Source organism: Acinonyx jubatus, chromosome A3 (assembly GCF_027475565.1).
Source record: "Acinonyx jubatus isolate Ajub_Pintada_27869175 chromosome A3, VMU_Ajub_asm_v1.0, whole genome shotgun sequence".
Taxonomy (NCBI): domain Eukaryota; kingdom Metazoa; phylum Chordata; class Mammalia; order Carnivora; family Felidae; genus Acinonyx; species Acinonyx jubatus.
In genome coordinates this window covers 32666530-32687237 of record NC_069388.1, presented here as the reverse complement: position 1 = coordinate 32687237, position 20708 = coordinate 32666530, and the positions used below count along the sequence as shown (strand labels likewise).

Sequence of the window (20708 nt, the reverse complement as noted above, 5' to 3'; positions counted from 1 at the left end):
TCACCTCTTTCAAGACCTTTTCTCCAAATACCATTATAGTCTGAGGTAATGAGGGGTTGGGATTTTAACATATAAACTTGGGGAAGACACATTCAATTCAGCCCATTAAAAGATGCAGAGGGAGTACCAAAATCATCTAGAGAGAATATCTGGCTACACTTGCTCAGTCCCAATTTTTCTTTGATTGGAACTCAGATAGTGCAGATAGATCTGCAGATCTCGGGAAGCACATATTATTTATCCCATGACCCCAAATGTCTTCAAAGAGAGCACAGTGGGGTGGAAAGTGCACTGGCCACAAAGGGGTTGATTTTAGTTGTGGATCCACAACCTATCATCTGCATAAGCTTATATTATTTGACTCCTCAGTCTGAGCCTTGGTTTCTACTTGGGTAAAATAAGTCTATTAATCACCTCCTACAAATCAGTGTTGGTCTAAGCTAAGTCTTAAATAAGAGAACATCCTTGATAACATCTGAAGATGCCCTGAAAAGCCTTTGTATATGGTCAGGCTTTGAACAAATGGAAGGGATTATTATAATCAACACTGTGTATTTGATTTTAAATAGTTGTCCACTTAAAACACATGGAGATTTAAATAGAACCAACTTTAAATCAGTGTCTTTTGAATGGTGATTCAAAATAGACTAAATTCTCTGTGCACATGGCTTTTTCCACAAGGCATGATTATTAACTTTTAGTTCAATATCCAATAGCACATGCCTTTAGATTAACTTCTGTAAGTCACACATCTCAGTAGGGCCATATAACTTATGATATCAGCTTTCAGTTTGGCAAAATATTAAAGAATAAGACTGACTTAATAAGGATCTCAATGTTGATTTTTTTTCCTTTTTTTGGAGCCATATAGATGCCTGAAGCAGGAAAAAATTGTCCCCAGCTTCCTTTTCTTGTATTTTTGGTGCCTCTAAACTCTAAATACCCAAAGCTATCACAGGCCATCAGAAAATGACCTTTTGATAATGGGACTCACAGGAAGCTATTCCTCTTAGAAATGGAAGCATTTTGGGGCACCTGGGTGGCTCAGTCAGTTAAGCATCAGACTCTTGATTTTGGCTCAGGTCATGATCTCACAGTTCCTGATACACATGGGGCTCTGTGCTGACATGGTGGAAGCTGCTTGAGATTCTCTCTCTCCTCTCTCCTTCTTTCTCAAAATAAATAAATAAGCTTAAAAAAAGAAATGGAAGCATTTTGGAGAAGGCTGCTCCTTAGAAGAATAACCATAGTGATTAAATCAAGAATGCTGGAATAGTGGAATTTCAGGCACCATGGTGGGAAGATAGAGAAGATAAAACAGTAAGACATTATAGAAGCCTAAAAATGATCCCTATGACGCTGACACTGCTCTTTTCAACAAGAGCCCAGAAAATATCAAATTTTTAAAGCCTTTGTAGTTAACATATTGCTTTAGAAGTGAAAAATAATGTTAATTACCATTCCGTATTTAAAACATGCACTTAAAGAAAAGCACTAAATACATACCAAAGACCTTCAAGACCACAGTTTCCATTTGTTAATGTACCAAGGAAATGAAATAAGCTTTCCATTATCTAATGACACTTGTTAATTTGAGTCATTTTTCCAATAAGATTAATGAGGATAACTTTATTAACACTAATGTAGCAGAATAGATTAAATGTGAATAATGAACCAACTAACTGTTTAGAAATAGTAAATAACATATATAATAAATTATATACATTACATATTATATACAAATATATCTTCTGGATATTTTCCTTTTTCAACATTTTCCTATATTAATGTTAATTCTATATGTAACATTTTAATATATTTAATGTACACCTTGCATATAGGTACATTTTATTTATTTATTTTTATTTGAGAGAGAGAGAGAGCACTAGCAGGGGAGAGGGGCAGAGGGAGAGAGAATCTTAAGCAGGCTCCATGCTCAGTGTGGAGACATGGGGCTTAACCCCACAACTCTGGGATCATGACCTGAGCTGAAATCAAGAGTTGCATGCTCAACTGACTGAGCCACCCAGGTGTCCCAATATAGGTACTTTTTAAAGGACTCTACATATGCCAACATGAATACAATTAATATATTATTAAAATATATTTAATTATGTATTTTAAGATATTGTATATTATATATTTTATACCTAATATAATATTGATATTTGTTATAGTTTCTGATATAAATATATATTGTATTTGTATAATATGCATTTTGTTACTATAATATTCCTTTAAAAATATTTAAGTAACTAAAATATTATATATGCCTTACATATAGAATTTTACTTTTTTAGTTTGAGAAAATTATGTGGATATTAACCCTTTATTGGATATACCATTTGCAAATATCTTCTCCCACTGAGAAGGCTGCTTTTATGTTTTATTGATGGTTTCTTTTGCTGTGTAAAAGCCCTCTTTTTGGTGTGGTTCAAATAGTTTAATTTTGCTTTTGTTTCCCTTGCCTCAGAAGACATATCTACAAAATTGTTGTTATGGTCAATGTTAAAGAAATTACTGGCTTATGTTTTCTTCCAGGAATATTATGGTTACAGGTCTCACATTTAGGCCTTTAATCTATTTTGAGCTTATTTTTGTGAATAGTGTAAGAAAGTGGTAGAGTTCCATTCTTTTGCATGTAGCTGTCCAGGTTTCCCAGCTCTATTTGGTGAAGAGATGGTCTTTTCCTCATTGTATGTTCTTGCCTCCTCTGTCGTAGATTAATTGACCATATATGCATGAGTTTACTTCTGGACTCTCTTTTCTGTTCTATTGATCTATGTGTCATTTTTTGTGCCAGAACCATACTATTTTGATTACTACGTATTTGTGGTATATTTTGAAACCTGGGCTTGTGATATCTCCAGATTTGTTATTTTTTTCAAGATTGCTTTGGTTATCTGGGGTCTTTTGTGGCTCCATAAAAACTGTAGGATTATTTGTTCTGGTTCTGTGAAATATGTTGTTGATAATTTAGTAGAGATTGTATTAATTCTGTGGATTTCTTTGGGTAGTATGAACATTTTAACAATATTGATTCTTCCAATCATGAGAAAGGAGTACTTTCAATTTATTTGTGTCCTCTTCAATTTCTTTAAACAATTGTAGCTTTCAGAGTACATGGGTTAATATCCAAAATATATAAGGAACTTATACAACTCAACACCAAAGAAAACAAGTGATCTCATTAAAAAAAATGGGCAATGGACCTGAACAGATATTTTTCCCAAGAAGACATACAGATGGCCAAAAGACACATGAAAAGATGCCCAACATCACTCATCATCAGGGAAATGCAAATCAAAACCACAATGAGATACCACCTCACACCTGTCAGAATGGCTAAAATCAAAAACATAAGAAATAACAAGCATTGGTGAGGATGTGGAAGAAAAGGAACCTGTGTGTACTGTTGTTAGGAATGAAAATTGGTTCAGTCACTGGAAAACAGTGTGGAGTTTCCTCAAAAATTTAAAAATCAAATTACCATATGATCTAGTTATTCTACAACTGGGTATTTACCCAAAGAAAATGAAAACACTAATTATAAAAGATATATGCATCCTTATGCTTATTGCAGTGTTATTTACAATTGCCAAATTATGGAAGTGACCCAAATGTCCATCCATAGATGAATGAATAAAGAAGATGTGGTGTATATATATGTGTATGTGTGTGTGTGTGCGTGCGCACACACACACACACACACACAATGGGATATTACTCAGTATAAAGAAAAATGAAATCTTGCCATTTGCAACTACATCGATGGATCTAGAGAGTGTAACACTAATGGAAATAAATGAGTCAGAGAAAGACAAATAACCATATGATTTCACACATATGTGGAGTTTAAGAAACAAAGCAAATGAACAAAGAAAAAAAGAAACAAACAAACAAAACCCCAGACTCTTAAATATGGAAAACTGGTGCTTCACAGAGGGGAGGGATGGGTAAATAGCTAAAAGGGATTAAGAGTCCACTTAACTTGATGATCACTGAATAAGTTTGAATCATTGTACACCTGAAACTAATATAACACTATATATTAATTATATCTGAATAAAACAATGTAAGAATAAATAATCTGGATCATTATAATGATCAATATAAATTCAATTAAGGTAGTAAACCCTGTAATCATAGTAATATAATAAACAGTTCACATATAAGATTATAATCTTTTTATTTCTTTGAATGGTGCTGCATATATTCTATTCAAGGAGTTTCTGATTGTAATAACTGTTTTTTTTTAAGCAGCTTTCTATTTGCCAGTACTCTTCCATAGTCTTCACATAAAACACAGAAAGGTTAGGTACTTGTTCAAAGTCTCATAAATAATGATGGATAAAGCTATTTGCATTCCATCTGCAGTAATCTGATTCCCGAAAAAGATCTAAAGTACGATCACCAGTGTAGTGAGGCCTTTGGGGGAAAAGTCTGCTTCATTCTACTAGCTTGGGAAGGCCACAGCCACTCAACTTCTTTCCGGAACCAGTGGAATGTGATTTAATTAATTTCTTTAAGTTGGAAAGGAATGCTGGGGCTGAGCTAGGCTGGGGTTGGGGCTAGGATGAGGAGGAAAGTGAAGGCAGGTTCTCATCATTCGTACTGATAGGAAGAAAAGATGGAAATCTCCGGGTGCTGGATAATCCTGATAGGAGAAAGGCCCTAGAATAGAGGACTTCTGTCTAAATCAATTAGAGCAATGGCTCTCAAATGTAATTCCAGACCAGCAGCATCAGCATCACCTGGTAACTTGTAGGAGTGCAAATTCCCATGCACAACACCAGACACACTGAGTCAGAAACTCTGGGCATCAGGTCCAGAAATCTGTTTTAACAAGCCTTCCAGGTGATTCTGATTCACTCTAAAGTTTGAGAAAAACTGATTAGAGAAAGAAAGGAGAGACAAAGTGGTGAGTCTTTAAATTGTTCTGGTAAGTAGGGATATGCTTTATTTCCACCTGTGACCCACTGAGTCAGAGTGAGGACTAACTGGCCAGGTGCAATGATGTCACCCAATTGACCAATGGCTCCAGACATTCCTGTGCTCCTTAAACACAGTTTCCAAGCACAGGTCCCTTTCTTCTCCCCCATCTTCCGTTATACAAACTGCCACCTTGTAAAGTACAGCAAACAACAAGGGGGATATGTAACACTGTCAGGAATTAAACCCAAGAAGTTAAAAGCCATCTTTTTCCGTGAAGTCATTATGCACTTGCCTCATTTCCTGCTGACTTTCTCTCTCCGGAATAGGAACCAGGAAATCTTTGAGGCAGGTGCAGTTATAACAGATGTTACAAAGCCTGAGACAGCTCATTGCTTCCCCTGTTTGTTGTTAACTGAAGAGTTCCTTCACAGAAATCACCTTGGTTCCTCACAGAAAAATATCCCTTTCCTATCTACTACAGTGTATTTCTCCAGGTAACTGTACTTTCTTCTGGCATCCCACACAACTTCTTTGTGGATCATGGGCTGTTAGGTGGATGTTAATGTTTGTCTTGCTGTTTCTTCCAGCTCTCATAAAATGGCCTTGACTAGGTATCAGCCTCATCAATGCAAAATTTCAATGATCCAGGAAAGAATGTCTGATAAGTACCATGCATTAACCAGATGGTTTTCCTTTCAACTTCGTATCATAAACAGAAAAAAGAAAAGGAAACATTTTCTGGAATGTAACTTTTTAGAAGGCACCCTAGGAGTTGATAGGCAGAAACAAAGAAGGCAGAGCAGAACTACTGTTCAGCATGGACTCTACCCACCAGCCTGACTCAGCTACCTAATGGCTATGCAAACTAGGCCAAGTTACCTCACCTCTCTTTTTCTGCAAGCTCTTAGTTCACAGGGTTGTCGAGGGGATTAAAACTGTTAAATTTTAAAAAGCTCTTACAAGAGTATCTGGAAAGTATTAATCACTTCTTAAGTGGCTGCTATTATTTTCTTTTTATTATGACTATTGACCACAAGAAATATGTCCAAAGAATGACCCAGTTCCATCCACCATCTTGTATTTACCAGGACAGGAAAATAAGCTAGTCTAGAGAATGAGAAGCTCACATTTAATAGCTCCCCTTTGGAGCCAAGAAATAACCTTCCTGTGCTGCCCATTTATCCTGTTAATTAAGTTTTCATACACATTTCTTAACTCCTCACCTGGATTAGCTGATCCTTGAGAGCAGGTGCTCTGCATTAGTACTCTTTGTACAAACCTGAATACTAAGCACAGCAACTTTCGTAGCATACTGGACTTAATTTTCAGAAAGACATTTTCCAGCCAACCAGAAAGAATAATTACCCCTAAATCCTCACTCATCCCGGCATACTGAGGTTTTACTTTTGTTTAGGCTCTTTCTCAGGACACACCCTTGGTGCTACAAATGATGCTCACTATCTACACTGCTTGCTTTGGTGTTGTGATCTTCAAAATTACTTCCAGGTCAAACAACTAAGTGATAAAATACTTACAGGCTTCTTCTGGAGACACTATTCTAAATAAGTCCATAATTCTTAATAAGTCCATAAGCCCATGACATAGTGCTTGCCCCCCTTCCTCCCCAAATACTGTAAGACTACCAGACTTAAACATTATGAAGAGATTGCTGGAGCAGTACATGGTCCAGCATGGAGTGCTGTGGTCATCTGGAAAATGAGAGCCCAAAGTGGGCGGTAACCATCAGAAAAGACATCATGAAACAGTTGGGAACTGAGCTGGATTTTCTACACTAAAAAGCCCGAAATTCCCCCATGTGTCTGAGGAGCATTATTTCACATCACATAGCACAGCCTCCCATGTCCAGGCTGGTTACAACAGACATTCTTAACAGGAAAAAAAAATCCAGAAAGGTCTCATGTGACAATGACCAATAAAAACATATCAGCTAGTATTAAATGCCATAACTGATTCTTAATTAAATAAACCCAGTTAGTACAAAGAGCTTTAATGTCATCTTCTCACCAAATCACATAGCCTCAACCGTCCATAAAGGGATTTCACCTTTATAAAGCTTTATATTGAGGCTGCTACATTTGAAAATGCAAAGACTTTTTTTAATGTTGTAAGCTCTGTGAAATCAGGTATTCTATTACTCTGGCATTTTGCATATAAAGCTCTATATTAATCAGCTTATCATAATAAACTTAAAGGCCTGTTGGAAATTGATGTGATCCTAAACCACTCATTTAAGCACCTGAAGAGGCGGGGCTCTATCTCATTTACCATTTTCTGACAGCACTGCCCCATACCAGGCACTTACTATATATATATAGTTTTTTGGGTTTTACTTATAACTTGTACTTCACTATCAATAATAAAAGCTAATGAGAATATCTAATACCAACCAACCATATTTGATAACAAAAGTTCAAGCTAGCCAGCCAAAACAATATTGATCATCATGATTATAATCCTACCAGTTTATAGCTCAGACTATGGTTTGAAAAATGCCTAAGTCTTAAAAATTGAGAATAAACTGAGGGTTGATGGGGGTGGGAGGGAGGGGAGGGTGGGTGATGGGCATTGAGGAGGGCACCTGTTGGGATGAGCTCTGGGTGTTGTATGGAAACCTATCTGACAATAAATTTCATATTAAAAAAAAAAAAGAAAAGAAAAATGCCCAAGTATTTTCTCACCTGTGCCAGGATCCCCAAAGGCAAGTTCAGATGTTCTCTGATGTTCTCAGATGTTCTCTCTTTTACTTCAGATAAAATTTTGTCTTCATTTGTAGTAGAAATCTATCAGAAACAGAATTTGAGACCACCATCATGTCTCTGTTATATTGTGTGTGTGTGTGTGTCTGTGTTATGTCTTAAAATGACAATTTGGTGACTTCCAAACCTGACTTATAGAATTCCATGCAGAGCTTACGGTATGAAAAATTTAGTCATTTGGGCCTCCACCACTCACCTTCAACTGAATTGGAACTTCTAAAGGTTAAGGCAGACAGATAAAATACAAGACATCCAGTGAGATCTGAATTTCAAATAAACAACAAATAATTCTTTTAAACCAGGTACACCTCCTGCCATATTTGGGACATACTTAGGATAAAAATTATTCATTGTTTATATGAAATTCAAATTTAACTGGCATCTCAGTTTTCTGGGGTGTTTTTTTGGGGCGGGGGGTCTTTTCTTCTTTTTAGTAAATCTGGGACTCCTACCAAGGGTAGCAGAAAGGAATCTGTATCATCTATAGTTTCCAAGCTAGTTCTGTTCAAGTTGGTCTTTTATTTTTCTCAAGTTTTTTTTTCTTTGTTTATTCTTCTTTTTCAAATCCACACTTTAGACTTAGAATGAAGAGCTATCACACAAGGTATATATATTTTAAAGTTGGGGAGTTGAGTATTATGTAAGAAACATTACCATAAATTTATTCATGATTCAAGGGAAGCATTTGAATTTTTTTCATAAAATGTTTGTTTCAAATGTCTTATTATTTAGATGTCACTTAACTTACACAGATTGTAGCCACCATTTTATTTTTATTCAAAAATATTTCCACACTATGTCTATTGTTATATGAAATCCATGGCCACCCAGTTTGGGTTTTTTACATGCTATTAAACACACAGCTAAGAAAATAGGATAAAAAAACACACAGAAGGGGGGTGCCTGGGCAACTCAGTCAGTTAAGCATCTGACTTTGACTCAGATCATGATATCAAAGTTTGTGGGTTTGGGCCCTGCATGGGACTCTGCTGACAGCTCAGAGCCTAGAGCCTGCTTCGGATTCTTGGATTCTTTGTCTCCCTCTCTCTCTGCCTTTCCCCTGCTTGTGCTTTCGCGCTCTCTCTCTCTCTCTCTCTAAATAAACTTAAACACGCGAGCGTGCGCGCGCGCGCGCGCGCGCACACACACACACACACACACACACACACACACACACACAGAAGGAGGGAGTCTTTCCACCAAGATAAAGTTCTACATTTTCTCCAGTGGAAGTATCCCAATTCAAGTTTTATAATATGGATTCAGAATGAGGAAAGTGATTACTAGTGCTTCTTTGAAAATTACCCTAATGGAGAAAAAAGCAGGGAGGAACAAATGGCCTATTAAGGCGAGTGCAGTCAGATCTCAGGGAAGGAATTCATTAATCCCTGTGGCTTGTAATAGGGAGTTAGGACCCAGAGTGTGAAAGTGTCAGAGCAGCACCATGAAATCGTAGAAGGACTCAGTAGGTGCAGAGAATCAAGATTGTATATAAGCAGTTGCTGGGAACCCAGGGTCTGGGAAACACCACACATTCCAACACAAATCCCTGAGCCCAGGTACCATGGGAACAGCTGATCCTCCACAAACATTTGTTGATACGTGGAGATGAGATGGGTCCTGACATGCTGTCTGGATATTATGAGCAAGGTAAAGGGTAACCAAGGGGACCAGACTGATAGCATGGAGCTGCAAAAATCCCAGCCGTGAATTCAAAAGGGGTGCCTGAGCTTGAATATTCCTTTTGCCCCCAGCTAATATGTGTACTGACCTCTGCTAAGGAGCTTGGAAATATTTCTAAGTAATTTGGTTCCCATAAATAGAATGCCCTCTTCAGGTGTTATGTGAGGAGGAACTAAAAATAATTAGTGCAAATGATCCTCAGACTCTCCACCACCTGAAAGAGGAGAGGGAAAGGGAGAGAGAGAGAGAGACAGAGAAGTGGAGACGAGTAAACTCAGATGCCTTTAAAATAAGAAAGTGATCTCTACTGGGAGACGCTGGTAGGAAGTTTTCCTGGAAAAGTTTCTAATAAACTGGACCATTCAGGCACATTCCTCACTGCTCATTAAAAAATGTAATACATAATTATTAACTTCATTTAGTATGATCTGTAAGTGGTTGCTTGAGGAAATGTGTTGCAATTTGTTGTATATACCTGGCTTGGAATATTATGAAACATACATTAAAAAAATAGATACATTTAAAATGCATACTTCCCTCTTTCTGGCTTCTGAATTCAGTATCAAACTGAAATTCAATGAGGGGCAAATTTCATTTAAATTTGGCAAAAGACAGCTTTGGTTCAGGCCAAAGGGAAAAATGTATAAACAAGTAATAAAATCAGACTTCCTGAAGTGTTGAGTTGTGAAACTTTTGATGTACAAAAATACTGGGTATTTATTGGGAGTTTCAGTGATGCCCTCTAAGTACTGTGTGAAGTACAAACAGGAGGCAGAAATGGAAATCTTATGGAAAACAGAAGGAAAAAACTCAAGTCCCCTTCATTTTTCCCTCTTTAAGGAATAACCAGCAAGCCAACCAGCCATGGGTTGTCTCAGCCATGCTTTGGTTCCAAAATACTTAGGGAAATATACTGGATAGAAAAAGCCATCATTTCAAGTCACAGTATTTCAGTGACAAAAGGTGACCACAGTGACACACAATCATGAACAACTGGCCTTTGATCCATCTCACATGTTGGGTTCAAAGGTACTTATTTTGTGATATGTACGTGGATACAAACTTTTGGGATGTCATTTGAGTTCAGATGGTTCTTCAGGGCCAAATGTTCTCTTTCTCCCTTTTTACTTTCTCATCCTTTATAATTTCCTTTCTGGACAAATACTTTATAAGCTATCATGTTTTCTCTCAAATTACTAAAATCAGAATTGAAAGCAAGGACAGTACTACCAAATCTATAGAAATGAAAACAGTATAACAGAGTACTATGAAAAACTGTAGGCTAATGCATTGGGTAACCTAGATGAAATGGATAAATTCCTAGAAATATACCAAGACTGAATAGAAATAGAAATAGAAAATAAGAATAGACTCATGGTTAGTTAGGAGATTGAATCAATAATCAAGAATCTCTCAACAAAGAAAAGATCTAGACTTGATGGTTTCATTAGTGAATTTTACTTAACACTTATGTAAAGAAGAACTAACACCAATCCCTCCTCAGTCTTTTCCAGAACTTGAGCAGAAGGGATGGATCCCTAACTCACTCTGTGAGGCTAGCATTGCCCTAATACCAAAGGCACACAAAGACAGTACAAGGAAAGAAAACGGAAGACCAATATATATTATAAATATTGATGTAAAAAATCCTCAACCAAATACTATAACACTTAATATGACAGCACATGAAAGCAATTATACACCAGGACAATGTGGAATCTATTTCTGGAATGTAAGGAAGATTCAACATACAAAAATAAATCAATGTAATATATAACATTAATAGAATGTAGAAAAAACACTGTAATATCATCTCAGTAGATACAGAAAAAGCACTTGACAAAATTCGATACCTTTTTTATGATTAAAAAAAGGCTCAGCAAATTAGGAATAGAAAGAGACTATCTCAACATAATACAGGTAATTTCTGAAAAACTCACAGCTAACGTTATATTTAATGTTGAAGGACTAAAAGCTTTTCCTCTAACATAAGGGAGAAAATAAAAACAGATGTCTCCTTTTATCACTTCTAGTTAAATGAGTATTGGAGGTACTAACCAGAATAATTAGTCAAGGAAAAGGAATAAATGACATTCAAACTGGAAAGGGAGAAGTAAAATTATCTCTGTTCACAGATGACATGATTTTCTATGTAGAAAAAACACACATGCAGCACACATAACTGTTAGAATGAATAAACAAATTCAGCAATGTAGCAGGATTCAAGATCAACAAAAAAAATCAGTTGCATTTTTATATTGATGAACAATCTGAACAATCAGAAAAGAAATGATGAATAATCTGAAAAGAAAATTAAGAAAACAATTCACTTATAAAGCATCAAAAAGAATAAACTACTTAGGAATCAACTTACTAAGGAGGTGAAAGACTTACATGCAGAAAACTATAAAACACTGTTGAAATAAATTAACGAAGACATAAATAAATGAATAGACATCCCATGTTCATGGATTAAAAGACATACTGTTATTAGAATGCCAGTACTACACAAAGAAATCTGCAGATTCAATTCCATACCTATGAAAAGCTCAACAATATTTTATTGGCAGAAATAGAAAAACCCATCCTAAAATTCATATGGAATCTCAAGAGATCCTCTAATAGCCAAAACAATCGTGTAAAAGAACAAAGTTGCAGAACTGACACTTAGTGATTTCAAAATTTACTATAAACCTATAATAATCAAAACAGTGCATAATCAAAACTTGCATAAAGGAAGACATATGACCAATGGAAAAGAATAGAGAACCCATAAATAAACTCTTGCTTATATGATCAAATAATTTTCAGCAAGAGTGCCAAGACCATTTAATGGGGGGAAAGGACTCTTTCCAACAGTAGTCTTGGGAAAACTGGATGTCTACATGTAAAAGAACAAAGTTGGATCCTTACCTTACATCATATAAAAAAAAAAACTGAAAATGGATCAAAGACCAAAAAGTGAAGTCTAAAACTATACCACTTTTAGAAGAAAACACTGGGAAAGCTTCATGACAAAGTATGTGGCAATGATTTCTTGGCTGTGATACCAGAGCACAGGCAACAAAGGAAAAGTAATAGATAAATGACACTTCATCAAAATTAACAACTTTGCATCAAAGGACATTGTCAACAGCTTAAAAAGACAACTCTCACAATGGGAGAGAATATTTGCAAATCACCTATCTTATGAGGATTTAATATCCATAATGTATACAAAACTCTTAAAACTCAACAACGAAAAAGCAAACAACTTAATTGAAAAAAATGGGTACAAACATGAATAGACATTTCTTCAAAGAAGCCATACAAATGGCCAATAGGTACATAAAAGGATCCTCAACATCACTAATTATTAAGGAAGTGCATATTAAACCCATAATCAGATACCATTTCACACCCATTTAACATGGTTATTATAAAACAAAACAAAACAAAAAACAGAAAACGTGGATGGATGGCATGGATGTGAGGAAATGGAAACCTTTGTACATTTTTGGCAGGAAGGTAAAACTATAGAAATAGTATGTAGAAACAACCACTGTAGAAATGGTATAGCAGTTCCTCAAAAAATTAAACATGGAAATGTCATTTGACCCAGCAATTCCATCCTGGATATATACACAAAAGAATTGCCAGAAGATACTCAAATATTTGCACACCAATTTTCATAACAGTATTATTCATAATAGCCTTAAAATGGAAACTACCCTAATGTCTATCAACAGATAAATGGATAAACAAAATGTATTGTATCCCTACAATAAAACATTACTGATCCTTAAAAAGAAAGTGAATTCTGATACATGCTACAATACAAATAAACCTTGAAGAAACTGCACGAAGTAAAATAAGCCAGACACAAAAGGACAAACACTGTATGATTCCACTTATAGGAGATACCTAAAGTAGTCAAATTCATAGAGACAGAAAGTATAATGAAGGCTACCAGGGGCTGGAAGGAGGGGAGATTGGGGAGTTATTGTTTAATGGATACAGAGTTTCAGTATGGAATGATGCAAAATTCCAGAGATGGATAGTGGTGATGGTTGCACAATAATGTGAATATACCTAATGTCAATGAACTGTGCAGCATTTAAAAATGGCTAATATAGTAAATTTTATATTACCTATATTTTACTATGTTTTAAAGCCTAAAAAAGCAAATGAAGGGTAAATTGGAGATCATATTCTGACAAAGGAGTCGCCAGTAACATAGGTAGATAGGCACACACTCATCTAAATGTGGTAACATAAAATTGCACATGCCCACCCCTCAAAATTTTATGCACATAGGGTAACAACAAGGAATGCAAGAATTGTGGGAAATGGAAAGGAAAGGGGAGGAAATTGGGAAGGAATCCTCAGGGAAAGTACAGCTAGAAAATCAGTTTGGGACCAGCTTTTGACAAGCCTTGAATGTCTCACTAAGAATTTTGGATTTCATCCTTAAGGCAATGAAAAGTTACCAGCTCTTTCAGCAAAAGAATGGCTTGACCAGACAAATGTCAGGAATAAAAAACTCTTATGAAAACATGGGGCAAGGGGCTAAACTGAATTCAGGAAACCAATTATGCAGAGAGGGAAAGGGAAATATAAATTTATGAGTGGGCAATTAAATGTATGTATGGAAATTGATTTTCTCAAAATAACTAGTGAGTTAAATCTTTCCTTTCTGGTATTTTTTTTTAACCTAGAAGAGAAAATACCCACAAGTCTGAGGTTTGGGCTTTAAGCATAATCTCCATTCTTCCTAGCCATCACAGGGGCATGGCCATTTCTAATGTTAAGATATGACTAACAAGGCTATGATTTCACTCCTCTGAACAGAGGAGATCAAGAAAGACAACAAATACACCTGCTCTTACCCCAAATGAAAGATATTCTTACGATAGTCTTTTATGTCATGCCAACAAATTAAAAAGAAGAAAAAATGAAAATATATAAACATATATATATATATATATATATAAGATTTAAAAATATGTCATTAAATCCTTTTGCAAAATATAATCTTGGATCCATGATAATTAGATTTAAATGGAAAACAAGACACTCAAGAAAAGATCAGGCTTAAGGCTCCTGAATATTCTGACTCTTTTCTGATATTTTTATTTTCACTTGTTGAGACCACAGGTTGTTTCTTAATAGTTGCTTATCCCCAATTTCCCCTTATTCAATCTGTGCTTTTCTTGACACAATGGCCTAACACTATGTTAGAGGGTTACAGCATCATGAAGACACTGATTGGGTCTATGATGTCAGAAGTATTCTCTTGCCACTGAAGGCAGATTGGAATTACAGCTGGGCTCAGAGCATGTCTCCCGTGGCCCTTTCCTAACTCATGTTAGCAGAGAGGAATGGCTCCTTGCCACATTTCCATACATCTGCATAGGAGCTTGGCAGCACCTATTACCTATCCCAAGATCTTGGCCAATTCTTACCACAGACAAGTGATAATGTATTTGGTTTTGAGAGGATGTGTACTGCTGCTCTGCCCATGAGGAACCAGACCATCATTAAACCCCTAATGTTTCCAGCCTCCATGAAGTCACATCATCAGGCCACTGTTTTATCACATGTATCCTTTCTTCCTAAGTTATTTTCATGTCATTTTTGTGACATGAAACAAACCTATGGGAGAAATAAAATCAGAAGACTTGTTGCTCTTAGAGAAGTTTCTGATGGTGGTAATAGTCTCCATCTCGATAGAGGTGTGGGTTACACAGTTGTTTGCATTTATCAGAATTCAGCAAAATACACTAAGGATTCCATTCCACTGCACTGAATTTCAAATTTATCTCAAAAGAAATATCAAAATCTACTTAATGATATGCTTGCTAAAGTGTTTAATGAAAAATATCCGAATGTCTGCATAAAGCAATTTACTTTGAAATATGTAAACAAATGCTATGGGTTAATGAAAGAATAGAGGTAGTAATAAATGGATAGATACATGAGAAAGCAATATAACAAAATAATATTTGTAGAATTTAGGTGGTAGGTGTATAGGTATTTACTATAAAATATATTCAAATTGTCTGTATCTAAAAATGTTGGAGAAGAAGATATTTTCACTCATTTTACTTTTCAACAAATAGAGGGGTGCTTGGGTGGCTCAGCTGGTTAACTGGCCGACTCTTGATCTCAGCTCAGGTCATGATCTCATGGGTGAGTTCAAGCCCTGCATGGGGCTCTGTGCTGTCAGTGTAGAGCCTGCTTGGGATTCTTTCTCTCTCTCTGTCCCTCCCCTGCTCATGCATACTCTCTCTCTCAGAATAAATAAACTTAAAAAAATAGAGATTCATTTGTGTTAATAACCATTCTCTTTTTATAACACCAATGCTTCTGGAAAAGTTAAGAGCTTTAACTTTGTTTTGTCTACTAATAAGCAGGACAGTTTAGAATAGAACCAGAAGTTTAATTGTTGTTGTTGATAGTGGTGGTGGTGGTGGGAAAGATGGTGGTGGCAGTGTTGACCTTGGTGGTGAATCATTGTGTTTAGATGACGTGGATCTTTGGGCAAGGTCAAAAAAGTGTAAGTCAGTACTAGAAATCTGAGAACTCATAAAGCAAGATGGAAAAATTCCCCAAATCAATTTCACCCATGTAAAAATTTGCCTTAGGTTGGTCCTACTCATGGAAAAGGAGAGTGAGGGACTCAATGAAGGTTTGTGAATGAAAGAATTAATGCACTGATTCAAAGTTTCAAGAAAAAATTAGTAGAAATTCAATAAACATTTTCCATTGAAGAGTGGATAGGTTAATGAATGACAAATGGATGTTAGGAGTTAATGAAAACAGGAAATATCCACTGAAACACTGGGATTTTAGAAGAAAGCCTATACATTTATAACCAATTCTCTTCTAGTATCATAGAAAAGACTATCTCATTTGTCCAGTTACACCTGCCACTGGTGCCCTTAAGAAGTGCAAACACTAATGCCTCTAGGAAGGTGTCTAGTTAACTTGGATGGGCAGTGGGCCTGTGGAAGACAAGGGCCAAACATGACCCTCAGAACTGAAAGTCTGTTCCCCGACACAGAACACAATGCTGTTACCATCGTGGGCCCTCCAGGTCTCACCCTCAGTGGGAAATGCTTGTTTTGTAACTTTTTCCTCACATCTCCAAGTTCTCTTTCTTCATTTGTTGACTGTCTCCATGAAATGAATCCTCATCTCAGTTGTCTTTTTAAAGCATTAATTTAGAAAATGGTCTCAACTCTTTGCCTTCTAAAAATGTGCCCAAGCTCTCACACTCTTAGCAACTGGGTCCTTACCATCCACTCTATGCTAACTCTTTAGAACTTGATGACTGGGCCCACTTCTCCACCTACACTTTCTCACTGTTGTCTAAGTCTGTGTCATCCAACTCAGCAGCCATAAACCACAGGGAGCCACTGAGAACTTGAAATGGGGTTCATTTGAATTGAGATGTGTTGTGAGTGTAAAATACATGCTGGACCTCAAAGGCAGTGTGAAATCAAGAATGTAAAATGTAATTTTTTATACTGATTACATGTTAAATCATTCCTGTGATATGTTGGATTAAATGAAAAAAAATTAATTTATTTTGAGAGAGACAGAGTGAATGGGGGAGAGACAGAGAGAGAGGGAGAGAGAGAATCCCAAGCAGGCTCCAAACTGTCAGCACAGAGCCTAGTATGGGCTCAAATTCACAAACCATGAGATCACGACCTGAGCCAAAACCAAGAATTGGACACTCAACTGACTGAGCCACCCAGGTGCCCCTAAATGAAATTTATTTTAAACCTAACTTTACCTGTGTCTTTTTGATGTGGTTATGAGGAAATTTAAAATCACATGTTGGGCTCACATATTGAACAATATGATGTACCAAAGGTCTTTTCTCAGCCATTTTCTTTCTTGGTCTTCCTGCAGGATCTGACACTCTTAATGGCTCTCCAGTACCCTCCTGCCTTCCTTGAAATTCTGTCTCTGTTTTCTTGTTTGCTGCAAAGACCTACTCCTGTCTCCTTTCTTACCTTCTTGTCATCCCTTAAATCACAGCTGCTAGGAAATGGCAGTGGGAACCATACAGCAGGCAGTATCTCTCCAGAGCTGAAACGCTTGAATATTGTGTTGTATTACTAGTCATGTTGGAAGTAACCCACACCAAAGGAAAAGAGAAAGAAACCTTGTTACAGGTAAATTATCTAAGTTGCAAAAAAGACAGGTAATAGCAAGAAGTGGAAGAAAACATAGAATGGGGTTTCTGTATTTCATATATACCCCCATGTTCCCTGCACAGAGAGTACCATGGGCTCATCCATCTTGGTGAAATGTTCTTCTATTTCCACTTTCCAATGGTCCACAATGCTATCTCTTCTACCAAAGCCTTTCCTTTTTCCTCCACACCAAGTGTGGAAGATCCTGCTCCACATGTCAATGACTGAAGGGTACATTTTCTTTCACTTTAAAGACATTTGTGTGTGTGTGTGTGTGGGTGTGTGTTACTTAGCTTATGAAATTGAAAGTTCTTGGAGAGCAAGAGCCAAATCTTATCACCAGCCTCCAGGAGATGAGTAATCAAGAAGCTAGTGACCAAGAACCTCCCAGGCAGAAAGAGAAGAGAGAACAGCAAATTAATGTTATTCACATCATTTGCCCTCTCCATATTGATTCCCTCTCTCTTGCTCCCTTCCTCTAAATACACACATAACCCCCACATATGTATCTACATCTGTCTATATAGATAAATAGATTGATAGATAGATAGATACTGATAGGTATCTCAAGACCAGGACTAGGATGATATAGATGAGACATCTAAGGGCCAAAATTTAAGGCAGTATCCTCAGGGCATACAAAGGGATCTAGTCCCAGCCTTATCCCTATGTATCTATATCTGTGTATCTCTCTTTGTCTCTTTCTGGTGTACCATTTACTGGATATATACACTCCTATGCAAATTACTTCGCCTCTCTACGTCATTGGAGAAGTAATAGTACCTAACTCACAGTGTTGTTGTTCGGATTCAATGAATTATTGTACATAACATACAAAAAAACATTGCTGAACATATGTTCTCAATACATTTCACTATTATTAATAATCATTATTACAATAACATCAAATTTGATTTACTTAAACTAGCCAAGTTTTAAGTTGAAGCACCTGGAGTTAGGTGGCCCAAAATTAGTCTAGAAAATAGAGTGTGTTTATGCCACTTCTGTCCTTGCAGCAGTGAAAATTGGATTATACACTCTTTGAATACAGAACAAAACAAACTTAGTTCAAAAATAAAGTGTTTTATTTTGAAAATGGTAAAATCAAACTGGAAAAGTCTAATTAGTCCCATCTGCACTTATTCCCCTCTATTATTTATAATATAGGCCATAGACTTTTTTCTTTAACAGTGATCAAATATTACAGGACCTCACAAGAGCTTAAGTGCTGAACTTTAATTTTAAGTCTGGTATTTTTTTCATGAGTATGGGAAGAATTGGGCAGAGAAATGCACTTTCAGCTGTGTGGAGGGCAATGAGGTCTGCTGACTTTATTTTCACTATTAAAACTTGTATAAAAATAACATTATTATGGCACAGTGAAACCCCCTACAATATGTCGAAATGACTAAGAAAAGAAAATAGAAGGAGGAAAACTTTAAGTGGGCTTGATTTTGAAAGCCAAATATTTTTAGAAAAATGTAATGAAACCTGCTTATGACTTTCTTACTTTCAACATTTCCCTACATCAGATGTTTATCTTTCAAAGGCCTGGTTTAGAACACACACACACACACACACACACACACACACACACACACACATGCAGTAATGCTTTTTAACATTCCCTTTCCTGGTCTTGGGGAGGATATTATAAGGGATATGCCCTAACATTAAAACAAACAAATAAACTACCAATGGGAAAAATAGCACCTCATTTCTTAAAGGACTTAACCTGACCAAAATTGGGCTTCCCTGGGGTCTGCTTTGCCCTGTTAGACCTGTTCCAGCAGGAAATGGCACGTACAGGAACTTCAAAGTATTGCAGCACTTACTCTTTGGATTGCTGTTGTTGGGACCTAAAGAAAAACTGTTTAGGAAATGAAATTCCCCGTAGCCCCATTGTAGCCAGACTCCTGGAACATTCTCCATAAACCAGCAAAGGTTCCTTGGGCAAAGGTGCTATGCCTTGCCTGATAGCTCTGATTCTAGATACTCCCAAGTGCTGAGCTTCCCTAGATCATGAATGAGCACCTACAGGCAGAGTTATCTACTAAGGCTTAAAAATATATTGAAATACAAATTAGTGAAAGCCAAGGCACTCAAAGAGAGGTGTGCACCCTTAAGTAACAAAAACACCCACCAATTAATACCGGCTCATTTCAGACAATGAGCTGAAAGAACGCCTGGCGCTTGGCAGTAGGGTGTTACAGCAACAGTGGTAAGAAAGCCAGGAAATATATAATTAACGTTCACCACTTTCCCAAATACTCAACTCCAGTTTTCCTGTAAGCTATGTCCCAGGTAATCAGCAGATGGCGCTGTTCCCTGAGGCTCAGAGTTTGTCAAGAGTAGCCAGTTTCTTAATACTGGATTGTGTTTCACAAGGCATATAGGTAGAGTGTAAGAAGCAATAAGTCACCTTTCCTAAATGCTGGAAACCCCAGATTTATTTGCCATTAAGAACTGGCCAGGCAGTTTTGTTAACTGAAAAAGGAGAAGTCCTGATAAATCTATGCTATGAAAAGCTTAACACTTGTCTGTGTTTAAATTGGCTTTCTCTTTTGACCTATGTTTTTAATATGGTTTCCAAATATACATTTGCTTTTCAGCCATTTGGTGCTTTCATACAGCTCTGTGCTACTACCGGTGATAAGGCAAACCAAACTTGGTTTCCAGGGGAGGTCTGAGGTGAATAGACTTTTGATGTCACACACATGTGGAAGATGACTTTTGATTCAGTACTGACACTTGTTGCTAATTCAAGAATATAGCTTTGAAAGTTTTTAACCACCTATTCCAGAATGGGAAGCAGTGTTTCCCATCAGAAACACCTGAGAAAGTATCTTAAAGTGACAGATTTCCAAGATTTACCTCAAATCTGTTGCATCCAAAAATTTGGGGGTATGAATCTGGAACTTGTATTTTTTAATCTCCTCATGTAGACTCTGATACTGCTGATCCATTACTTGACAGGAAGAACTTCTAAGCAATATAACCAAGTTCCAACAACTTAATGAAGAATATTATGATATTAAAAAAGAAAAAAAAGCTGGCAGGAAGCACGAGTAACTTAGCTCTCAGAAACTCAAAGGACACTATCATTCCTCAGACTACCTCTTGA

General features: G+C 36.6%; 1 long non-coding RNA gene across 1 annotated transcript in view; it reads right to left on the bottom strand.

The window, feature by feature from the left end:
- Positions 1-20708, bottom strand: part of LOC128311152 (uncharacterized) — a 663249-nt gene that overhangs the window by 270025 nt on the left and 372516 nt on the right. Inside the window, exon 4 of the long non-coding RNA XR_008289203.1 lies at positions 7635-7736. This is a non-coding gene — a long non-coding RNA (uncharacterized LOC128311152). The remainder of the gene's footprint in view (positions 1-7634; positions 7737-20708) is intronic.